This window comes from Corvus cornix, chromosome Z, assembly GCF_000738735.6.
Source record: "Corvus cornix cornix isolate S_Up_H32 chromosome Z, ASM73873v5, whole genome shotgun sequence".
In the NCBI taxonomy this organism is placed as follows: domain Eukaryota; kingdom Metazoa; phylum Chordata; class Aves; order Passeriformes; family Corvidae; genus Corvus; species Corvus cornix.
Genome location: NC_046357.1, coordinates 10233239 through 10257149, shown reverse-complemented (window position 1 = coordinate 10257149; position 23911 = coordinate 10233239). Strand labels below are relative to the sequence as shown.

The window sequence follows — 23911 nt, the reverse complement described above, 5'->3', positions numbered from 1 at the left end:
AGCAAGTGCAGATCCCTCAAGAGAAATCCAGAATGCACAGCAGAACATAACCAGTTCTGAGGCTTTTTTCTCTCTCCTTGTACTCATGTAGGAACAACTGGCAGTGTAACAGTGACCCATACATGTTTCAAAGCTGTAAAGAGCAAGGCTAAAGTTTATCTCAGTTAATCATAATTTTATCATTGACTTACAAGGTTTATGGATTTCATCCCAAGAAAGGTTAACAGTTAAATCCGTATATGTGTTTTAACAAGAATTAGAAAACAATTCAGACTATTAAGAAAAACAATCAGAGCTTCTAGTATCTGCTGTGATAGGGAATATTAAAACAAATTGTGATATTCCCATTGCTGAGAGTGAAACGATCAGTAAACGTTCTTTGCAGGCAAGGAAAGAAACAAAAAATATTATTTATGAGAAATATTGTTATGGAGCTAATTCTGCCTCCCTTCAATTTATTATTGTAGTGTCCTTGCAATGCTGGAGTGCAGCATTTCGCTACAGTTATATAAGAAATAACAAGTCTTTCAATCTACAAGGTAACTGTTGCAGATTTTTCAGTGGTAAACTACAGACACACTCTCCTTTTATTTTATCAGAAAATACAAGGATTAACAAGCAGATATGGAAGAGGAGCTGCAATTAAATAGTGCTTGATGATACAAATTATCAAGGTTATATTTTTGGACCAAAACCGTAAGTCCTGTTTTTCTTAGATGGAAAGAAACTTTCACAAGAAATACTGTTTAGTGCATATTAAAAGCAAGTTGACTAAAACATCAAAGGTACTCCACATCAGGATGTCTCAGGTTATGTGTGAATGAGATAAGAATTTTCCTGTCCAAGCTCTGGAGCAATTGCAGATCTGTTTAAAGGCTGACAGTCTGCAATACCTTACTTAGGTGGGAGAATGTTAAAATCCTTCTGTAGCTCTATTACTCTATGTTAATATGCATATTTCAATTCTATTAGAACTTACTTGCATATCAAGTGAAACCCCTAGTCCCAGTGGGTCTTAATATCTTAATAAATATTTTAAACCCAAGATTGTTTGAAAAATGTAGTGCTTATGTCTGGGGAAGAAGAAAAGCAATACATACAATGCATTAGAAGACATTTTTAGGAATGAATAATCAAAGTCAGGGAAGCAATAATAGAACAGGACAAAAAGCAAATGGAGTGTATCAGTCTAGATTGTCTCAATACCTTTCTTCTGTAATTTTCTAGGTAAAACAAGCACAATAAACTTCAGAAGTCTCTTACCTCCCCACTGTGCAGCTGGCAATCACAGTACAAGCAATTCCTTGCCAGAAGGCACACATGGACCCAGTGATGATGTTGCAAACCAGAAGATACATATATTCTCAGTAGCAAGATATACAGCTGAGGGGAACACAGGGCATATTTCAGGCTATGACAAAGCTTAAAAAGTTTGTGCTGCCTTTCAGCACTCGGACAAAGAAATGGGAGATGGGAACCATGGTGGTATGCAGAAATCTTTGCAATAGGAAGCAGACGAAGGAAGGGAAACAAGAATTCAAGAAAGAGGAGATAAGGATCATCAAATTGAAAATAGAGTGATATAATATCTTATTGTCTAAAAAGTGAATGATAGCATGGTATGTGATCTGATAATCTGGTATTTGGCTGTTACAATAACCCACTCTTTTATTTCATTCACATATTCTGGGTTTATTGCTTTATGGTTGCGAACACAGTGAGTTAGCTGCTCCTACAGTCAAACTTACAGAGAATTTTCCAGAAGTCGTGGTGAAGGAGTTAAATTCCTTCAGTTTTATTGTCTTCTCTACTGGGGGTTTCCCTAGTATTCAGAAGATATCCTGGAACTCTTCTCTTTGGTATTCATGAGGCTGAAGAAGTGTAGATTTTCAGCCTTTATTGTTCTTTTTCTCGTCTTCGTTGTTTAGCTGTACTTTTAAGGAAGGTTCGGCTTGTCACTGTAAAGTGAGTTTTCCTTTTTTCTGTTACAGCTTCCACAACCTTTCTTCAGGCATGTTTATAGAAAGACTCCTTCTTTTATTATTCTACTGGTAGTTTTTATCCTGATCATCCACTTTCCTTTCACAGGAAAAAGGAAAAAGGTGGAACATTCTGACCACTTTCCTGAAATGTGAGATAGTCCTCTGAACTTCTTGCATGTTTCTTCAGACGCCAACCATCCTGTATTTTTTCCTTATTTTTGGCCAACAAACATGTAGTTCCATGTACTGCACTAATTTCTTTTGATCTTTACTTCTGTACATGTTTCTGTGGTTTTTCTGTTCTGCAAATTACTTTTTTTTTTTCCAATTGAGTGATGTGACCCTTCATATATTTTAGTAATTACTGTATGACATAGGTCAGCTCCTCACCCATCCCCAGGCAGAGATCCAATGCCCTCCTGCTGGTCACTGACATGGAGGGTGACATGTCCTCCTTGTCTTCCCTGTCCTTCCTAAAGAGTCTGTATCCATCCATTCCAACACTCCAGTCATAGGAGATATTCCACCACATCTCCATGAAGCTGATAAGTTCATAGCCCTGTAGACGTGAGCTGTCTCTCACTTTTGTTTATTCCCCATGCTGAGTGCATTCCCATAGAAGCTGGCCTCGATGAAGCCAGCTTACTGTATGGAGTGGCTGGAATTCCTTTGTGCTGCTCTCCTGCTGACCTGTGATCCTTCTCCAGGCTCTGGGCTTCTCCTGTTGATCCAGGTATCAGAATGGAAATTGGTAGGAGTGGAATGGACTGAGGCTCCCCTCCCCTGGCAACTATAGTTTAAAGCCTTCTTCATCAGTTTACCAAGCCCATGACTGAAGATGCTTTTCCACATCTCAGATAGATGGACCTGCACCAGCCCTGGAACGGAAATGATGGGCAAGCTACTTAAATGTTATACATGCAAACGTGGTTTAGATTATTAGTCCTTTTGTAAAATCTTTATGACTCTAGCACCGCTTGTCTTAGCATTTGTCCATTTTGACTCTCTGAGGTTTAACCCCTACAGGAAGAACTCCCCTCTCCACTTGCATATTTTTGTAATGCTGGCTGTGCTGAGATCCCAGTTTCAGGTACAGGTGTTCCGGGCTCTGTTTTTATATTAAAAAAATAATCAAATAGCTATGCTATGTTTGTATAAATGAAGATAAGCACACAGCACAAGCTGTGTGTACTTGCTATCCATCAACTATTGAATGAGTGGCTCTTTAAGAAGAAAATTATCAATATGCTATACAAAAGAACAGGGGTTTTAAATACATATTGAAAAACATCCATTCATTTTCAGCTTTCAACTGGTCAATTGCATAGATCCAAACAAGCGAAGGTGAAGTACCCTGTAAACATTAGCTATGAGTTTGAATGTTTTTTATTTTATTACCTGCAGGTCAAAATGGATTGTCACATTAACATGGAAAATAGAGAAACCCTAAGACCAAGCTTCCTGCAATTTGGCATATATTGGGTGAAAATCAAAGAGAACATTTGTTTTATTGTTGAGATGACTGTGTAGGAGATGCAGATGCAGACCATCAATAATGTTGGTATTATACCTTTTAACTGAAATACTGTAGGACTGTTACAGACATATAGTAAAAAGATAAGGACTTCAGCCTGTAACTAAAATACAAAAGGCACTGAATAGAGGCTGGTAGCTTTCCTTCCATTTATGGTATAATTGCAGCTGTTTTCAAGCAAGCTATAACATGAAAAGGAGTAAAAATTCAATGTCAGTAATATAATTTGGTGTCATGTATCACTGTTTCTTAGCAACAACCCAGTAATGTTCAGTGGAGGCCATGCTTAAATGAAGTAATATTGCATCAGTGGAGAATATTTTCAATGAATGTTTGTGCTTCAGGTTTTTCTCTGAAAAAATGTAGATGTTACAAGAACCTTGCTGCTCTAGGTTGAGAACATGAATCACTGGGTCATTTTGTTTTGTTTTAAAATATACTGCATATAGCTCAGCTGTGAGAGTGCTCATTAAAACAAAACCAAAACCCACTGCAAAATACTTCTCTTTGTTGTAAAGGAAGATTATCTGTCCTATAAGGAAGGCTGTCTTACAGCTCCTGAGATCTCTCTCAAGTAACAGTGTTGGGATGGACCCACAGTGTTGAATGTGTGTATGTGTAAAGCAACACCTGAAGGAAGAAAAAAGTGGAAGGTTTTTTCCCCATGTTCAAAATATATCATCTAGGATATGTCCAAACCCCTTCTCTCTTAAAGCTCAAGCCATTTTGGAAGCCAGGTAAATTTTTAAAATTTCACCAACTAGAGGGGAAAAACTTTAATCAAATAATAAAACCAGAAAAAGACAAGGAGGAGGGAATATTAGAGATTACTACTAATACTTTGATATCCTGTTTTAATAGTTTTATAGTCTTATGATTCTGTATTCATTACCCAAAAGACGAAATACTGGGTGTGAATTAACACTGTTCTGACAACAACTTGGATCAGGATCAAATTCTCCTCTGCCACTCACAGATGTGGTTTCATGGAGGTTTGAGTTACCTGAACCTGCATGGTCAGAACTCGAGAAAACACTTTCAGGAAATTTTCATGCCCAATATACACTGCATCTGCATAACATCAATTCAGGTTTTCTTTTTCCTTTCTGGTCCAAGCATTAGGGAGGTACACAATATTAGTGCTTTCAAAATATCAATTTTTTGTGATAGAGGAGCACAGGTACAAAATGATTGGACTTCGATCAAAGAATGAGCCTTCCCTTGTCAGAACAAGTGCTTCATATAAATGTGTACCATTTACTTCAAAATTACTTTTCCAATCAGTTAACCAGCATTTGGGTCCATCAGAAGAGTTTAGGTCCCAAAAAAGACATATTTAGTTTCAAAGCAACAAAACAGATGAAAGGGATAAAGATAGCGTATATATGAAAATAGCATCATGAACAACTGATGTACATTAACCATGAAGATACTAGGTATCCCTGGAATGGAAGATCTGATCCATGTGAGTTCAAAGAAGCAATTTACTTCATTACCCAACTGTTAGCATAGATTTTTCAGGGGTGTTAAACTTGGCAAGGTGACATTTCTATTTCAACGGGCCACTAAAGTCTTTGTCTGGACTGCAAAACTAACAAAACTAAGTTTCTCCCTACTGAGATCCCTTCCCAAATAATGCTTTTTGTAATGGGCCTCTGGGCCAGCCTCTTTGCATAGACTCTCTGCTTACAAGAGATAAAACCCTGATGTCATTCAGAGAGTATTCAAGCACAGACTGCAAAGATGATGAAATTCATAAATCCTGGGAGAGAAATAACTTATTTTTCTAAGTCTTCATAACAAAATAGAAGCAAGCAAAGAAAGGGCCTTAGATGCAATAATTGCTTTGTGTCACACTGTGTGAGCAATCCATGCTCCAAGGCCATGCAGGGGACATGTTGACATAGGTGGATGCAGATATGGCATATCTCTCTCACCCCTGCTCTGGCTGGGCAGGTGCAGACCAGCTTTGGTCAGGAACCCTTGAACTCATGTAAACACACCACAAGCCCATACTTTACCCTTTGAAGACTTTTATTTTAGGTCCAGCAGCACTCCAGCACTGCTGTGCAGGCTCTGAACGGAGCCGGCTCCCAGCCACCAGGCCAGCGGGGAAGCAGGACAGACACGCAGGAGACACGCTGTTGGCCTGGCACGGTGCTGCTCAGTCCAGGTAGGAGCACGGGGGTTTCTATAGGGCCTCAGGTGACCAAAACACCACCTAATCCAGATGGTCATCATTAGAGGCTGCAGGAGAAAGCATGGGAAATCTGAACCCGGCATTTCTAAAGCAAAGGACCTGTCAGAAACCTTTCCGCCTCGTCTCAAGGGCTTGTACAGTGAGACAGGAGGGGCTCTGTTCCTGCAGTTTATCCAGCTAAACCACCGTGTCCAGTCTGAACTGCTGATTGGGCTGAGGCTGGCACTCCGGTAGTGACCGCCTGTATCTGTCTGTCTCTTCTCACATGCTCTTTTTCCTTCTCATCTGCACTGAGGATGGAGAGAAGAGAAAATGTGGTTGGGGGAGGAAGTTTTAACAAATCTACGAAACACACAGGATTTCTACAGATTAAAATATACTTCCTGTTTTCAGAACAAAACAAGAAGCTGAAAAAACAGGCCTTTAAATTCCATTTTTTTCATGACAATTTTGTGATATGCCTAGAAATTTGACATTTAATTTTTACAATTTCTTTTTCCTCTTTTTTCACTGAAAGTTTTCTTTTGGGAAAATAATTTCAGTTTTATGTTTGTGCATAGCAGTTTATTGTAGAATCATCAACAAAAAATGAAAATATAAATGTGATGTGTGGCATAACTTTGAGAAGAAAACTAAATGAGATGTATACCATTTGAAATAACATTTTTCTGCTGGGTAAACAGCCCAAGCAATCTCTTAGTTATGTCATAATTGCATTCCACTTTACACAGAGGCAACAGTGGTTAAATAGATGGTGTGATGATTTGAGGAAATAAATGTAACAATTTACCTGCTAATCACATAATCTTAAAATTGTTTTCTCTAAATCAGTTTCTGGAGATCCTGTCAATGTTAGTTCCAAGATTAACTAATCTTGAGCTAATACAGAACCCACTTGGGATCTCACGGCCTATGCTAAAGCCCTCAGTGGGGCTTCACAGATGTGGCACACTAGCCATAAGGTAAATCCAATTCTTCCAGGAATGCTCGGAGTTGAAACATTAGGTATGTTTGGGAATACTACAATTTCCTTGGCTCAGACCTACTGCCCTTTGTAAAACCCTGATTCCTCTGCTGCATATCCAGACATTTTTAAACATTGATATTTACAGTTCATATGAAGTATACAGAAGATATAGTTTCCCTGTACACTGAAAGCAGAGTACCTGGGCTTCATGAAGGTCTTGTGGTGTGTCTGTTCAATCTAATATTTCAAGTGTGTCTTTTCAGTCTTTTCAGACCTAAAGTTTCCCATCTTGACAATGGATTACTTTGACTCTTAGATTTTGACTTATGTAATTTATTGGGGTTTGTTTCCGTGTTGTAAGAGAGAAATTTTTGAGATGTAGAATGGGAGAAGGGAGATTTTACTCAGGTAGGATTATAAAAGATTTTCTGATTCCTTACAAAATAACACACAAGTATTTAATTTTGGATCAACACCAAATGTTTCAAAATCTGTATCCACAAACTCAATAATTTTGTTTTACCTCCTGTGTACTTAGCCCTTTTTATAAAACATTCTGTGGGGTTTTTCTTATTTTTAAAAATTGTGTATCAGCTTGTAAACATATGTCATTTCAAATTTTTTAAAGAAAATCTTGGTTTAGTCATGTTGAAATTATATATTTCATTTGCAGCAATTTCAAAATTTCTTCCATGTGTCTTTTCCTAATCAAAACTGTGTATTGAAATAATCTCATTTTAGTTAATATTTCAAATCTATATTTGATTAATTTACTGTTAAAACATCATAATTATTTATCTATATTTATAATCAACTGACGCTCTATGCAGAAATTGGAACTGGTTTTGGTGGCATGTAGTTTAAATTACTTTACCACAATATTGTTAATTTTTAGAATAGTCAAAAAGTCTGAAATATTTGACATTCCTCATTCCTGAAGAGCTACATTCTATCAGAGTACTAATTTTAGCTCTTTTTATGATTTCTCTCATTATACTATCAAATATTTTTGTTTTGTATTTGCTATAAAAATAGAAGTGAACTCTTTGGGAGATTTTACACATTACACAAGTATACTAAAAATTATGCAGAATCACTGTAATGGTTTTGTAATCACAAAATCCTTTGAAAACTCCATAAACTCTACTCCAGTTATTTCTGACTTCAGTGGTGTATGTTGACCTTATTTATACTCTTGTCTGCAGTGAGGCTAGACTGGTGAAAACAAATCTGTGCAACTTCTGTAGACCCAGCACTGCATCCATACATCTCCTAAAGGAATTCCTGAAAACCCTTAGTCTGCATTTCCCCAGGCTCTAGGCACATGGCCTGAAAATCTTGTCACAAATCTTAGCAAATGGAATATGCTTTGAGTATGCCAGAATCTGAGAGACTCAGCTATGAATCCCTACATTACCACATAATTTTCTTTAGCTGAGGTTTGGAACTGATACTGAGAATTTGCCCAGAGCTTACTAACTACTTGAACAACAAGGTAGTTGTATCAGATTATGATATTCAGGTTACTTTGTGAAGCAATAATCAGGTATTTAGTGGCTAGAATGAGAGCTTAAACACCTATGTTTGATTTGGTTATTGCTTCATAACAGAAATAATAAGTTAATTTTTCCAGAGCAAAGTAATTCTTATTAAATTGTAAATCTCAATTTATCTTAACTACAAGCCTACATAATGCAAGACTATTAGAAGTACACATGTAATGTTCAGCAAGATTATATGGCATTTGTCACTAAGTGGTGACATTATTTTATCTCTCACTAAAATAGCTAATGCATTGGATGTCCTTGTCTGTGCTTCTTCAATTATCTTAGCAAGTTAGAAAAGGCGGTATCCAGTAAATCATTGATTCTGACTGCTCTGTGGTACTTGGTCTCAGAAAACTCATACACCCCAAACTGTAAGGTCCATCCTTAGTGACCACCTGCATCCAATGCGGCAGAGAAGCATTGCAGCTATAAAACCATGGAGCAGAAAGCAGTCCCTGCCCTACAGAGCCTGTGTTACAAGCAAAGGAAGGGGTGCACAGTGAGTCAGTGATTGATCCAAAGTCACATAAGCAACTAGTGGAAAAATCAGGAGTTTCCTATTTGCCATATTAACTAATTTTTTACTCAATATCCTCTGTTATTTTTGCTATTCAAAGTCACTACTTCTGAAAAAGGAGTACCAGTCAAATGGAAAGGCCACAGTGCTTAGCCTTCTTTTAAGTGCTTGTTAAGCTCTTTAATCCTATTTTACTTGCTAAATTTTAAAATGGAGATATAATTTAAAAATGAATGTATGCAATGAAATGCAACGAGACAGACGGGTCGCAACAAATTTAGCAAAGAACGGACTCTTGATTCTAAACTAAAATTGAACATTTGCTTCCATTTTGGAATAGGAAGGTAGTAGAGAAACATTGTATTTCAGCTTTCAATGTGGAAGAAATAGTCACTGATTACTAAGCCATTTTTCTGCCTAAATCTCATCTGTGGTATTTCAGTATCTTATGTCATTTTCTTCTTTCTCTCCCTCCACATGCAATGCCAGAAAAAATTCCTGCTGTCAATGTTTTTCTGCGCTATGTAGCTGTTGATGTCTGTGGAGTTCTGTCTTCTGCTAATATAAGCTAGCCATGTATTGCATTGCTAAGAACAAAACACTGAGAAAAAACACTGATGAGCTGGACCCCAAGGATCTCAAAGTCTGTGACTCTATCTGCAATGAATCAGAAGATAAGAAATAATGGCGGAAGAAAGTAATAGGAGAATCAGAGAAAATAATGGAACAGATTGAAGAGAGAAATAGATGTCCATGCCATTTCTGGACAAGAACATTTCTTACTGCTGGCAGTGATCAGGAAAAGAATGCAACTGTGGCAGGATATTACAAAGATGAAGAATGCAAAAATGAAAGGGGTTTAATTGCAAGTTTCATTTTTTAAGTTCATTTTCAGGCTAGACAGAGGCACCTACAGTACCTTGTTGGTTAGCTTTGCATAGAAATAATATGTGTTAGTCAACCTAATTTAAATATGTTACCATTTCCTAATTTTAGAGGAAATAATACTTTAATTTTGCCTGAATATTCAGGAAATAATGTTATACTAACCCATGCTTAATCTTCAAAACATTGATTTTCTTGCTTATTTGTCTAATTCAAAAATGTCTCCAGCTGCAACTGGAGCTTTCACCCAGAACTATGGCTTAGTTCCTTTGTATTTGTGCATGATGCTGTCACCAGGTTAAATGTTACCTCTTCTCATAACAAGCAACGTTTGTCATCCTCCTGATGAACTCCCCTTCTTCCCAAGACTATGAATATGCAAAATTTAATCTTGTAATTTCAGATAATTGGAGTAACTGGCTCCAGTGTGGCAGCAGAGCTGAAAGGAGTTACACAAAACAAAACAAAACAAAGCAAAACAAAACAAAACAAAACACAAAAAACCAGAAAAACAAACAAAAAAAAAGAAAGAAAAATAAAAAGAGGATCCAGAATACCTCTTCTCTGTATGCAATATATGGCACAAAATAACATGAATATTTCAAGCAAATATGCACGCTAAAAGAAAATCATGCCACTTAAAATAACTTTGAAAGTTTCTTTGGACTTATTCTAACATATACAGGTATGAACATACATGTTACAGAAACACAAATATTAATTTTTAAGATTTTTGGAAATATCAAGTATGCAATCTGAAGCTTTTTGCATTCTGTGAGAGTGTAGGACAGCTTCAAAACTTGTCCAGACAATACATTAGGTACTTGGGGAAAAAAAAAAAGCTAAGTTAGTATTTCATAGCAGTGATGGATTGTTCTGATCAACTCTCCATGAAACCTCTGCCTCCTTGGGCAAATGAACTCTTTCACCCAAAGCCGGCATCTTTATTTCTTCCCTGGCTGCCAAAAGAGTGCCTGTGAACTGGGGGAGTCTGTAGGCATGAATGCCTTAGGCAGAAACCTAAGCCCTAGGCTTTATTCTGCCTTATATTTGTTTCTAGTGAGTACTATCACAGTGTTAACCACAGTTTGACTTTTAAATTTTCTCTACTGAGAAATTTCAAGCCAGGAGGAAAGCAATATCTTTTGCTTACTCTCAGTGGCAGCAGTAATTGTCCTTCAGGCAGCCCAGCTCTCCTGCTTCTCCTGTGAGGAGTCAGGCCCTTACATGCATTGCACAGCACTGACCAAGGCACACATGGCAAGAGAATGAAACACATCTATCACCAAAATGGTCACCAAGTCACCACACCACACCTTATGACAAATTCTGTCTTTAAATGTTGTATGCAAATCATCCTGGTTTATAAATACTTATTTGTGAAAAAAAAATTACTTTACTGATGTCTGTAGTATTTCTTACACCAAATGTTTACTCACAAAGCCATGCTATGCACAGTGTGGGTTATGCAGACAAGATAGTGGTAGCAACCCTCATTTGTTTCTCTATGACTTGTTTTATTGCTTCTGGTCATTTAACCTCCTAGACAAGAAGAGTTTTCTGCAATATTCTCAAAATGATAGAGAAGGAGGCGCCAAGAGGTGCGCTGTAATTTATCCATAAAATCCTAGTGATACCTTTGATTAGCAGTACACCAAATCTTTTGTCCTGCTATCAGCCTGAAAAATTCCTTTTTCAAACACCATGTAAAAAGACTAATTTGTCAGAATACGAGTGTTTTGCCATGTAGCAGATGTAACGCCAAAGGATTGACAAATGTGAGTTTAAATAACACACTATGGCAATCATCTGTATTGACTGCAAGAACCCTTTAGGATTCCTCTTTTAATTGGTGCTGCATTTGTTCCACTGCCTTGAGAATTGTTATGACAATAGTTATGGCTGCAATTGAAGAGAGCGCAATAGCAAAGAAATACTCATGCCTCGGTTGGTCTTGCACTTCTTTTATTACATTAATACAAGTACCACTCAAGCATTTGCAAACTCTTGCAAAAAAAAATGTGCTCATATGTCAAAAATCCCAGTCATCTGAACGGTGCAGTTTGGTGCCACTTATATGCCAGCTTGCCGACTCTGAAGTTGTCTCAAAATGATTTCTGGAAAAGAAGTACAAGTCTTTCTGTTATGCATCCTAGGGGAAAAAAAGACCAATGAATATTTTTTAACATACAACATGATCAATAATGTTACTTTAATAATTATGACAGCAGTATATTTGGCATGCATAGGCTAACTTTTCTTCGGAACCTTGGATAATTGGGAAAAAGTTTTAAATATAGTCTTTGAAGCTGAAGTACTTTTAAAAAAAAATTTAGCTATCTTAAAATTCCCTCTTCTGGTTTCACCAGGGACAAATATTTTGTGTGGTTATAGGCACATAGTTACTGAATATTCATATACAATCTTGTCTGGACATTACAAAACCAGAATTCAGCTTCATCATAAGGATTGCAAAGATTGGGCAGTATTTGAAGTTTAAGTATAAATGGGCAGTACTGGATTATAGTATGAAACTGACATATGTTAGTATGAAACACATATGTTAAGAACTATTAATTTGAATAGACTTTCTTTTGAAAGCCTTGTCAGTTGAATCTTTCATGAGATGTAATGGAGAGTTATATAGATAGTGTTCAAAGAGGAGGTTAGAGAGCAAGGAAGGGCCTGGACAGGCAGCCTCTGAATACTGGCAAGGCTGAGGCTGTTCTAGGTCAAATAGCTGAAAATAGGCTTGCACATGCTGTGAATGTGTGTATGGGGAACATTTTCCAAAGAACCTTTCAGTGGTAAATTGCCCACTGTTTTAGGATCTTCACCTAGTTTTGTTCAGAATAAAAACCTACTTTGTCCCCCAGCTCAGTGCCATATACTCTCACTGAAGCAGTACAGTCATGTAGACAAGATGAGCTGATTTTGGTATATCAGCTTTTCATCTGAATGGACTGGAGATAGTCCAATAGGCTTGGACTGTGTACTCTTTAGTCTCTGTAACACTATTACTTTTCTCTTGCTAGTTGCATCCAATTCTGTGCAATTTTTGAATCTCAGAGGGCAAACTTTTGATTTTGTCACAAGTAATTTTTTATCCTTAATAGTTCTCTGGATGCTTTTCCTGTCTTTAAATTAAGATCCCTTTAGTGCCCTCAAATAATCACTGGTGTAAGCAGAACAGTAAAGTTAATCAAACATAAATGTCTCCAGTGCTGTCAAGTGTGTATACCAGTTGGAAAGTGGTTTTTAAGGAAAGAGCAACATACTAAATAATACTTTACATTCAGTTATAACTATAAATGACATAAATGTCTTTCTATAAAAACGAAAATAACATTAAAATGTTCAATATATTAATATTGCTTATTATATGTATTACATGCTGTTTATTAATTACATAACAATATAATTAACAATTAATGAAATGGCTATATTAGGTAAAGGTACATTAATTAGGCAGATAGTGTTAACTGTGCAGCATTTTGGATAAGAGATTGTATGGTAGGGTATAACTTGTTAGTGTCTTTATAATATTGTTACTTACTCTGAATTTTAAAATCAAGAAACAGTAGAAATGCCAAAATGAAGTCTGTTTAACCTTTATGTCATCCAGTGGATTATAGTGATACAGAATGTGGTTTGGCAAAACACAAGCACTGTTGTTATTCAGCTAAAAAAGTCACTTCGATGCTCAGAGGAAGCTGCTTGGAACTTTTCCTTAGTCCCCCAAAGAAGGTACTTCTGTGTTGTAAATGCAAAGTGCTGAGTAGGTGACATAATGTCCCAATATTTGTTTTGATTCCTCCTAGTCATTGTCTGATTTCATCTTGCTTACTGTATGTAATCTGAACCTTGTGTCCACAATTAAATGAGTTATTCCCTTTATGCTTGTTACCATAGGATCAGAGCAGCCTACAAACACAAACGAGTTGGCCATCTCAGCTCCCAGATACAGTACTTTGTAAACTTCATAAATATTTGTCCCAGAATTTACAGAGGCAGCCACTAAACTGTTTCGTTACCTGTGTTATTCGCTGGAGATGCCGGGAACTTGTCCAATGGCCACCAGTCACTCATGGCATCTGCTGCCTTCAGCTGCACTGACTTGTCAGCATCTACGAAATGCAGACTGTGGCTGCCTTGGGCTGGGGACCCGGAAAGCAGGCAGCATATCATTAGTGGTCCAGTGTGGTTGTTTACCTAGTATAAAATTAAAGTCCACAAATCTGCAGTCTGGAATCAATGTGCACGACGGTCTGTACTTATCATCACTTTCCTAAGTTTATAGCTATCTGTTTGAATTTCTATTGTTAACCTCATCCCTTGAAATAATGCATGCAGTTCTTTCCTTTATATATACACAAGCTTCATGGGAAAATAGTAGTGCAATTCCTTCCAAGGGACAAGGTGTGCCAGTCAAGTTGAATTCTTTATGTATGTGCTCTATAAATGCCAATATGTCAGTCTTCTCATGTGTAACACCAAAAGACATTCAGAAAACTTAAGAGAGCTGCTGTGATTAATATCTATTTACTTACTAGGCAAGCAGAGGTCAACAAACATACTTTATTTAAGGGGTTTTTTTCTGCATTAAACTAATGTGAAGAGTAAAAATATTTTCATTTTCATTGGAGGAATCATGATTGCATCTAGGTTGTGGTACATACCACTCCCATAAAAAATGCACTTGTTTATAAAAGATTATAAACATTTGATTAGAAAGAAAATATTTCTTCACAGAACAGGTCTGTCAGAATTTTGTTTCACATCCTCTTTTATTTGAAGATTCATTAAATAATCCTTTTAATTTTTCACCTTTGATAATGGTAGAATTTTAAGGTTTTCTTTCCGGGTTTTTGCTTTTGTTTTTACATAAGCAATTTTTTTAAAAAATTAATATTCTGTCTACACTCATGGTTTGGTTTTTGTCTGTTAGACCAGAAACTTCCAGAATCTGTATTTCTTACAACAGTCAAATATCAGTTATCTGGATAGCAGATTATTTATGTGAATTATGGAAGGACTGCTAAAGTTTGGCACAAGCACCATTCTCACACCAGTTTACATCTGGGACCAGTGTCACCCCTGTCCTGCAGCAAAACACAAGAAAGAAACACCCTGGTATATGCAACCTGGTTTCCAGCAAGCCCATCCAGGTCAGGTGCCTTCTGATCTCATATTGAAGACCAGGGCTGCTGGGGAGTACAAATACACCCCACCCACAGATCTCGGAGTCCCAGAAGCTTGTTAGGTTCAGTGCAAACCCATGGGAACACCTGGACCTGGCTGGGCTTTAGCACAGTGTTGAGTCCAGCAACAAGCCAGAAGCTGGGAGACCAATGCTGATCCCAAGGGACAGGGCTGGTCCCTGCAGAGAACATTATCTACTGCATGTTTTTTCCTCTGAAGACTCAGTCTATGTTCCTATTTATCGTACCCAAGTCTCAGCACTTTCTGGCTTCTAGGAGGAGGTGCTGCCCTGAATGCATATTGGGTTTCGCATTTGCACTGTGTTGTGCTATGCTGGAGGCAGAACATTCATCCAAAGCACCAGGGATAGCACAGAAGTACATTGCAGTTGCTCTGTGCAAGGCAGATGAGGCCAAAACTTGTTAATTAAAGAGTATTTATTTCCTGGTAGAGACACTGGTGGTGCTTTTAACCATATTCTCTCTGAGCTACCCATCCTTCATGCAGAGCACTCCTGCAGACGTTTCTCTTTGATCTGTAGATTATAGAAGGTGTGGTTGCATATTCTGAATTTATGTGTCTAGTTTACATGCTAAGAATCACCATTCAAAGGTGCCTCGATTCCTGCTGCTATAGAGAATTTAGACTCTTGAATTTAGGTGATGGTTATCAATTGACCAAAGTAATTGAAAGTAGATGGTATATGTGTTTAACAGAATGGGGTTCAAATCACACTATTCCCTCATATTCTCTTACCCAGAAAATTACTTCAGAAATAATTCCTCTGAATTCTGAAATTTACTAGAAAAAACCGAGCAGTGTTGAAAGGAAATTTCAGCTTACTGTTCCCATTACTGGAGGTGCTCTTCAGTTCAAAGTAAACAGAAGTAGAAATACTTTGTAGCTACCAAAGTACTCATTGTGGGCAGGAACCTGTCTGAGAGAAGAGTCCTCTCTTGGCGCCTATTGAGAAAGAGGGGAAGTGAACAGCTCAACCAGACATCATTTATGTGCAAGATGCGGAATAACTTAGAATAGTTCTATTAGAGAAAAAAAATAAATTATGTTGAAGTGACTGCAGGACTGCAAGTCATGTCTGGAAACTTCCAGAAATTAAATCTTTGACAAATATTCCTGTAGACAAATGCTGCTGTGACAGTGGCTGCAGCCAGCAATGGGAGGGTGAAAGATTTTGAGACAAGTAAAAATCAGGGCCAATACTGTCCATTTTTGAAGGGTAAATTTATACTTCTTGTAAGAGCAAAGCACTGCAGTAGTCTTCTGGAAGGGCCAGAAGAGCTCACAGGCTGAAGACCAACAGCAGCTGGGAGAGTTCTCTGGCAATGATGATAGATGTGGGTAGGAAGGCAGCAAGAGTGGTGGTGGAGTTGACGAGCAGCAGCACAAATAACTAAAGCTGCCTTTTACCCAGCAATACATGCCCTAGAATTCCACATACTGCAGAGACTGACGATTTCAGATACTTCTTATCTTGGATAAGGATGTTAGTCTACATTTGGACTGCTGCAATGGACATGTGAGAAGGTTAGTAATATTGACATAGCTTGTTTTGTAGATTATTTTTTAATCTTTGACTGGTTTATTGTTTTATTGTGTTTCTTTATCCTCTTACTAAAGTTATGTTTGTTCAAATCACTTTGACTGGTACAGGTACTCCTCACATTTTTGTGCCTTATTTCTCAGGTTTCTGACAAAGAATCTTAAAACACAGTTTCTTAAGCTTTCCAAAGGAACTGGTAGGACTTGTATTGGCTTCTTGCAAGTGTTAATGAACACATTTAGTTTATGATTCCTACTTCCTAGCCAGCCACAAGCTTCCAATTTATCTTTATCTTCCATAACAAGACCTGAAGTCGAGTTCAACACCTTCCATGCTTGCTGAATTATTTCTTTACACTTTTAGAAACTCTCACTGCACAGATTTTGCACAGTTTCTTCTCAGAGAAGATCTGTGCAGTGGCAGCATGTAGAGTCAGTCTGAGCTGTATTTGTCATTGTAGTACTTTCCCCTGCATTTGTAACTGCTTTCCTGGCTGTGTGGATTTGTGTCTGTATCCAAACCCACTGAAATCAGTATAAAGGTTTTATGACTGGTGGGATTTGGATCTTATCTTTCAGGCTGGAAACCAGTTAATCAAATATGCATGAAAATCTCAGAGGTGTTTTGAAGTACCTGCATAATGCCTACTAAATTAAGATGAATTAATCTTTCAGGAAGACTGGTTTCTTTCTAATGAAAGGGCTAAGTAGTCATTTTGTAGTACACCTTCATAGCTTTTTATGGCAATGTTTTGTACCACAACTGTACAAGTTTCCCTGGCTCACTTAATCACCATTTACATACTTTGATCCTCTACTATGGATGTGGTTAAAGGAAAACATGCCATATTTGAATATCCAACCAAACAGAAACAGTAATATATGGGGAAAATGAAGTTCTGAAATAAAGAAACAATATAGGGGCCATAATATTGCTGGTCGGGATTGAAATTGATTAAAATGAATAGCAAATGTAGTGAGCATGTTTAACTTGATTCAGAGAGTGTGCAAAGGACAGCATCAGAAGAACAACTGTTCTTCTCTTCATTTCAGATTAAGTCCTTGCTATTAACATTATTACAGGGGGTTGTTTATCCATCTCCCCTCAATAGTATTGACAGATGCTATGAAAATTCCCCAGCATAACTTTAGCTCAAGTTAAGGGAAGGGAGCTTTTGCTTTACAGCAATCTTGTGGAAATAAATAATTTGTCTCTACATGCTTTTGTAGCATCTGACTTCCACTGAAGTATCCTCAGAAGCATCACTAAAAGGCGACATAAGTCACTGAATGTGGACATGTGTAAGGGCATTTCAAATCTCACTTGTATGACTTTTCATTGACTTCTTTTGCACTAACTTTTAGTTGCTGTAACAGACAGCTTTAGATTTGTATGTGAGACTAACAAAAAAGGGTCTCTGCCTGTTATCACTAACGAAGGAGAAGCTTATGCTCTTGCAGTGCTGTGTCTTTCTTGTGGGGCAGAAACCCTGTGGTAAAATTCAACCTAGGAGTACCAAGAACCCTGAACCCAAAGAGATGGGTATAGACATTCCGGGGAATTATGAGGCTGCATGAAAGTGGGAGAGTTAGAGATTATGAGAACCATGACAAAGAAAAATGGGAAATCTAGATGTTATTATGTTCTAAGGGGAAGAAATGTGGATGGCTAAGAACACCAAGAAAAGAAATGGACAGTAACAACTGATAATATAACTTGTAGGCTAGCCGAAGCATGCATATTCTGATTAAGAAACAGGAATGCATGGGCAGACCGAGGCGAGGATGGCATCAATGAAAAGAATAGCAGAGGAATAAAGGTTTTCTCTTACCATGGCTTTTACTGCCAAGGAATACAAACACGAGGGATTTTTTAAATTTTCCTTTCACTAGCAAGACAGCAAGGCTGATATTCCCACCACCCTTCCTCTGAAAAAAAACCCCCATATAAAACTGGACCTCTTGAAGTTGTATTAAGAATCAGTTTCAAAAAGAATCTCTCTAGCAAATGGTTGCAAGCCAGTTTCTTAGCATACCCTTTTTACACAGCATTTGAAGGTCATTCATCAGAATGTTATAAGGTTATTACTATATTAATACAGTAGTCGATTTCTGAAAATTAATTTCACTGACTTGCAAGACTAGGCACTCAAAACTATAAAAGCTTCAATTCACAGGTTCAGCCTGATTCTTTTTCCCTTGCAGCTGACATATATATGACATCTGAGCTTAATCTGGAATGAACTTTTAACTTCTCTGGAGTGTGTTTTGGAGTTGGGGATGGTTTGTTTGTTTGTTTGTTTGTTTGTAGTTTTTCTTTTCTGTCAAAGGCTGTTGGGATTCATGTCTTAAAATAAGCTAAACAGTCTCTGTACTATTTCAACCAATTATAAAGGCACGTCATGTAAGTGCCATCCAATAAAATCCCTAATGTAACAGCCCCCATTCAACAGTCAGTCAAGCGCTTTCATTCTCATACAACTTTCTATCCTTCCAGCTGAGAACTTACAGGTTTATTTACTGAGTTTATTAAATTAAAGATATTTTTATTTTGTGCTCTGAACTTTACTGTTCACCTGATCAGCCATATTTAACATGGGCATCTGTAAAGGAGAAGTGTTACAGTGCTGCTCTGTTTTTGATGAACAGCATTTACAATAGAAAATGCCTAGAATCTCTGACAACTCTCCAAAGAAAACCAGTTTGCCCAGTCTTGATCTCATTATCAGCAATAAATCAGGTTTTTCATCTCTTTTTAGTCAGCAAAGATTACTATGGTACAGTCATGAAACAGATGCTATTGTTACCTTGGAAATTACTACAGCCCTAGATTTCAAGAGTGTTGCTGCACCATGAGGTCGGTGCTCATGTGCAAGTCCTCATACTGCAGCCCAGAAACTTCTGCCTAGCTTCTGCTGTTGAAATCTACCTCAAAAGGGGAAAAAGTGGCTAAGTGGCTTAATCTTGAAATCATTGCTGTTGCCAAAAATGGTTTATGGCCTAGTTTCAGGTAACAGTGTGGTACAATTTGAATGCAAATATTATAAATGTTCAGTGATCAGTTTTCAAGGTGTGCTGGAGGTTGCCTGTGACTTTAACTGACAGTCCTCAGCTGCTGTTTTAGGGACAGCTTGTCTTTACAAATCTTGTCTGTATATTTATTTATGCATCTCCAGTTATAATGACTTATAATGACAGTGCAGTGGGAGTAGCTGTCTCTCACTGCCAAGTGCATCTTCTTTGCTTGGAGCCCAACCATTCGTGAGAGGAAACAACCCAACAAAATCACAATTATTCTTTTTGGTCATTTCTCAAACGATGGACCTATTGTCTTTCTAACTTCTGTTTGGAATCAGATGTACCTTCTTGGTCTTTTGCCAATAAATGCAAGGGAAATGAAATCTTTCTTCAGAGTACAGAATATATCAGCTGCCTCTTGAAACCAAGCACAAGAAGGTAGAAATGTTAATAGGAGAAATGAACCAACACCTTCAGTAATATTTTGGCCTGCAAAATACTCTTGTCCAATTCCCCGAATCTTAAAATACCTCCTCTGCAGTTTTTAGTAAGAAATTAAGGACAGGGTCTAACTCATGGTTAGAAGTTCTAGTTCCTGCAGTTATTAAGGGTCTCTCTGCAGGCAGGAGGGATAGACAAATGTGTCCGGGGATGAAACTTTTTAAATCTCACCCTCTGGAGACCTCACTTCCCATCTACAAGCAGGGAGAAGGGACTTCTCTGCATCTGAAATGTATTCCTCATGAGGATAAGTGCACTGAAGAATGTCAGGCATTTGCACTTTGACACTACAGCTCTGTCAGTGCCGGACACAGACCACTTTACAGAGGCTTTGCAACAAAAATGTCAGAAAATTTACTGTGTCAGGGTAACTGTGTGATAGGGAATAGAGTTTGTCTTGGCCCATGCTTCTGCAATTTCCTTAGGCATTAGTGATGGCTGAGGAGCCAGAGACTGTGAGCACAGTAATTACTTCCTTCAGATAGTGAAGAACCGAGAGCCTTTTTGTGCTCAGAGATGAGCAGTCCTCTGAAAGCCAAATGAATTCAAGCAGAACACAAAAATGGAAAATGAATGGTGGTAGCAACTGATCACAGGGACTAATGGGGGTTTCAGTAAGCTGAGAAAGCAAGAATTACTGTAGTGCAAACAACAACTCTTCAATAGAAAGACAAGTACATTCTGTGTAAAGGCATGGCTCTCTGAGGAATCTGGAGGGAAGGCAGTCTTTGAAGATTGCCCAAGAAATAAATGCTCAAAGTTCACAGGCTGACTTAATCAAAGCAAGTCACCCATTAAGACCTCCTTCACATCCCAAGTGCTTTGTACCTCAAAGCATATCTCCTTTCTGCACACAGAAAAGAAGGCTTTTCTCTATAATTCCGTTAGTGATTTCTGTTAGGATTTTATAACAAAACTACCATCAGAAAGCCATTTATGCCTTACTTTTATGCTAGTGTCGTTTTTTTTGGTGGATTCTGTGCTTTGTTTAGTTTAGCCTTCTTCTGGCTGAGGATACAATCTGTGTTACAGACTACTGTGTTCATTTCCTCTACCCATTCTTCCTGAATCTTGACCAGTCTGATCAGGGAGGATGAAAAGCTCTCTTGCACTGGCAGAGCAATGGCACTCTGCATAGAACAACCTACAGTGAAACCTTCTGTTCTCCTGGATCTCAGATGCTGATGTCCACAGCAAAATTCTCTTAGTGGTGGTGTGGGCCATGAGTGTGATAGGACTCATGGCTACCCAACACTTGGGAAAGGAGGAAGGGTGAATTGAATCACCCAGCTTAGTAGAGTCAAATCCAAAGATGCTATCTGTCGAGGTTAAAAACCAAAACAGACTTATGCATCTTCTGAGGCCTTTTCCCTTAGCAGGGGAAATCACTGTATTAAACCATTCTCACACAGTTACTGGCAGAGATACTATAGGATCACCATGTGGAATAGCTTTTAGTAGGGAAAAAGAGGGATCAAAAAGTGACTAGCTGGAGGGACAAGGCCTTTATTTAAACACCCTTGAGGTGCCTTGGTCACAAGACAGAGTCTGGCGGGAATGCACTCATGCTACTCTCAGACTCTGCCCAGACTACAATCAGAGGTTATGCCACAAACCCTGGTGACCTGGGAGTTCTGCTGGTATTTATCATCCCAGCAAACAGTCCACTTGCCAGCCCAGCAAATTAAGTAGCTCTGGGGTGGAGTTGCAACACAGTAGACTCATTGACTTATTGTGAAATAAGCAGAATGTTATGGAATAGCACAGAAGATCAGCAGAGGATACACAGGACCAAGATCCCCTTTGTCCCTGCAGGCAGGATTACCGGGTAATGGCATACCTTTAGTAAGTCTTGCTGCTTCCAACACTTACCAGTACATATCTGCTCTAATTGCCTTGTTTAATTATTTTTGAGTCTCTGGTTTGCTTGAGTCCTACATTTAGGGCCAATTTTTGATGCTTATGGAACAGCAAGAAGAATGAGTATTGTAATGGTCACAGCAGCATTTTGTTTCTGCTCTTTCAAGCTGCATTTCACATTCAATAAAAATTTCATGGATTCTGCCTTTGAAATAGAAGAGGGGAGCCTCATCCATCTCAATGATGATGGTTTGATTTAAAAAAGGAATTAAACCCCTACAGTAATAGATGGAAGTCAGCTGTTCTGCTGCCTATAAATGGCCAGGACACTAATAAATAAATATCTTGAGTGCCCAAATAATGGAAACATTCTTTTTAATAGCTCAAGGCACTACCAAATGTGTTGTTAGGCTACATTATGGGGACCTGGAGGAATTTTTTTTTTAATTATAATGAAATACAAGAGGCAATTTTGGGGCGGGAAGACGAATGGCTCAATACTCTAAAAGGAAGTTAAGAAGCAGTGAGAGACATACCAGCAAAGGAGATTTCCATGTCTACTGTCCTGAGGGAGTTGCATTATATCTCTAGAGAAGGCAAGAAGAGGTAGTAACCATGGACTAAGCTGGCAGCCTTCTGAGGGAGAAAGAACAAAAGGTTGAGATAGAGAAGAAAAAGGAGAGCTTAATATTAAAAATGGTAAGAAAGACAACTATCATATCAAATTTGTACTTTGTAGTATAGTGATAAAACACTTACAGGATAAAGTGGCACATGTCTGAATGCTGCAAAGAATCTAGGAAATATGAAGAAAAAGTGATCATCCTTACTACTGAGAGGCAAATTGATCCTTTTCTCCCTCTTGCGACGTGGAGATATCCAGGTCATTACAACAGGAGAAGGGACCACGAGATTCAGTGCATCTTCTCTATTTCTATCACTAAAAATCAAGTCATTTTCATCTGTTGTAATCGAGTGTAATTATGTAAAAAATTAGCAAGTGAGTACAGTTCTGGCTTATTCTGTCAGCACTGGATTTTGTTTCAGACCTGGTTTTGAGGTTTTATTATTTTCACATGCTTTGAAAGAGACCATTTCAGTCTGTTACCCAGGACACTACAGATGTTTATCATTCCTATTTTAACAAAACCACAAGGTCTTTATTGCCATAAAATGGCTATAGAAAATAAGCAACAAAACCGTAACTGATAGCATTCATTAGCTCATTCTGCTATTATGCACAGTTTAACATCAATGTTGCTTTTTTGTCTAGTTTAATGACAAATTTTCTCATTTTACTTAACAATTTTACTCAAATTTTACTTAACAATAATCATGGTCTTCATTTTGCTTGGAAAAAAATGTGGTGATTACCACCCAATGGGGACAGATGGGGATTAGACTGCTATACAAAATAATGTGTATATTTGTAAATTTAGTTCTTTTGTTTGAATAATTAATGAATGAATTGAATTGAAGAAGACTTGATATGCAAATGAGACTAGCACAAAAGTTTTGTTTGTTTTTTGCTCTAGTCCCACAGCCCTGTGATTTCAGAGCTTGCCACAGCTCTTAGCCCCACTTTGATTATCAGACACCAAGCACGTTCTTGGAGTTGGTGCTCTCAGACCAGACCCTGTAAGCTGTGGAAAGAGACCTCAAATGTTGGCATGCAAGGATGTATCTAATTACTTATCTTATTAAATAAATGTCTCAGTGCTCAGTGTAATACCTCTGTGTAGTGGCCGTTCCGCCTGGATTCAGGTGCTGCATTTATTGCTGCAGCTGCTGTAGATAGCAAAGCTGTCATGGGTACATGAATGGCCTGGCCCTGTGGTGTGGCCTTTATTTGAAACTGGCAGACAAAGAACAGCCAAAATTTTTAAACTGCAGAGTTCAGAACAGTAACCATCTCCTAGCATTAAGAATTTACAGATTTTATTTTAATTATGTAAAAGAACAAGTCAATTCAGAATAGCACTAAACTTTTGTTTGTGACAAATATCTTCCCTGTCTCCTTTCCTCTAACATACTTATTCAGATGGATATTTCAGATATATATAAAAAACTTTCAAGATAATAAATAAATCCTGAGTGTGGGGAAGGGAAGATAGTTTCCCCCACCATGCAGGAGGGAA

The 23911-nt window shown here is 37.9% G+C and overlaps 1 protein-coding gene across 2 annotated transcripts in view; it reads left to right on the top strand.

The window, feature by feature from the left end:
* The first annotated feature begins 5534 nt into the window (after positions 1-5534).
* Positions 5535-23911, top strand: part of GHR (growth hormone receptor) — a 160948-nt gene continuing 142571 nt past the window's right edge. For both annotated transcript variants that reach the window (XM_010395215.3, XM_019283333.2), the window contains exon 1: positions 5535-5689. The gene's annotated coding sequence lies outside the window, so the exon portion shown is untranslated. The remainder of the gene's footprint in view (positions 5690-23911) is intronic.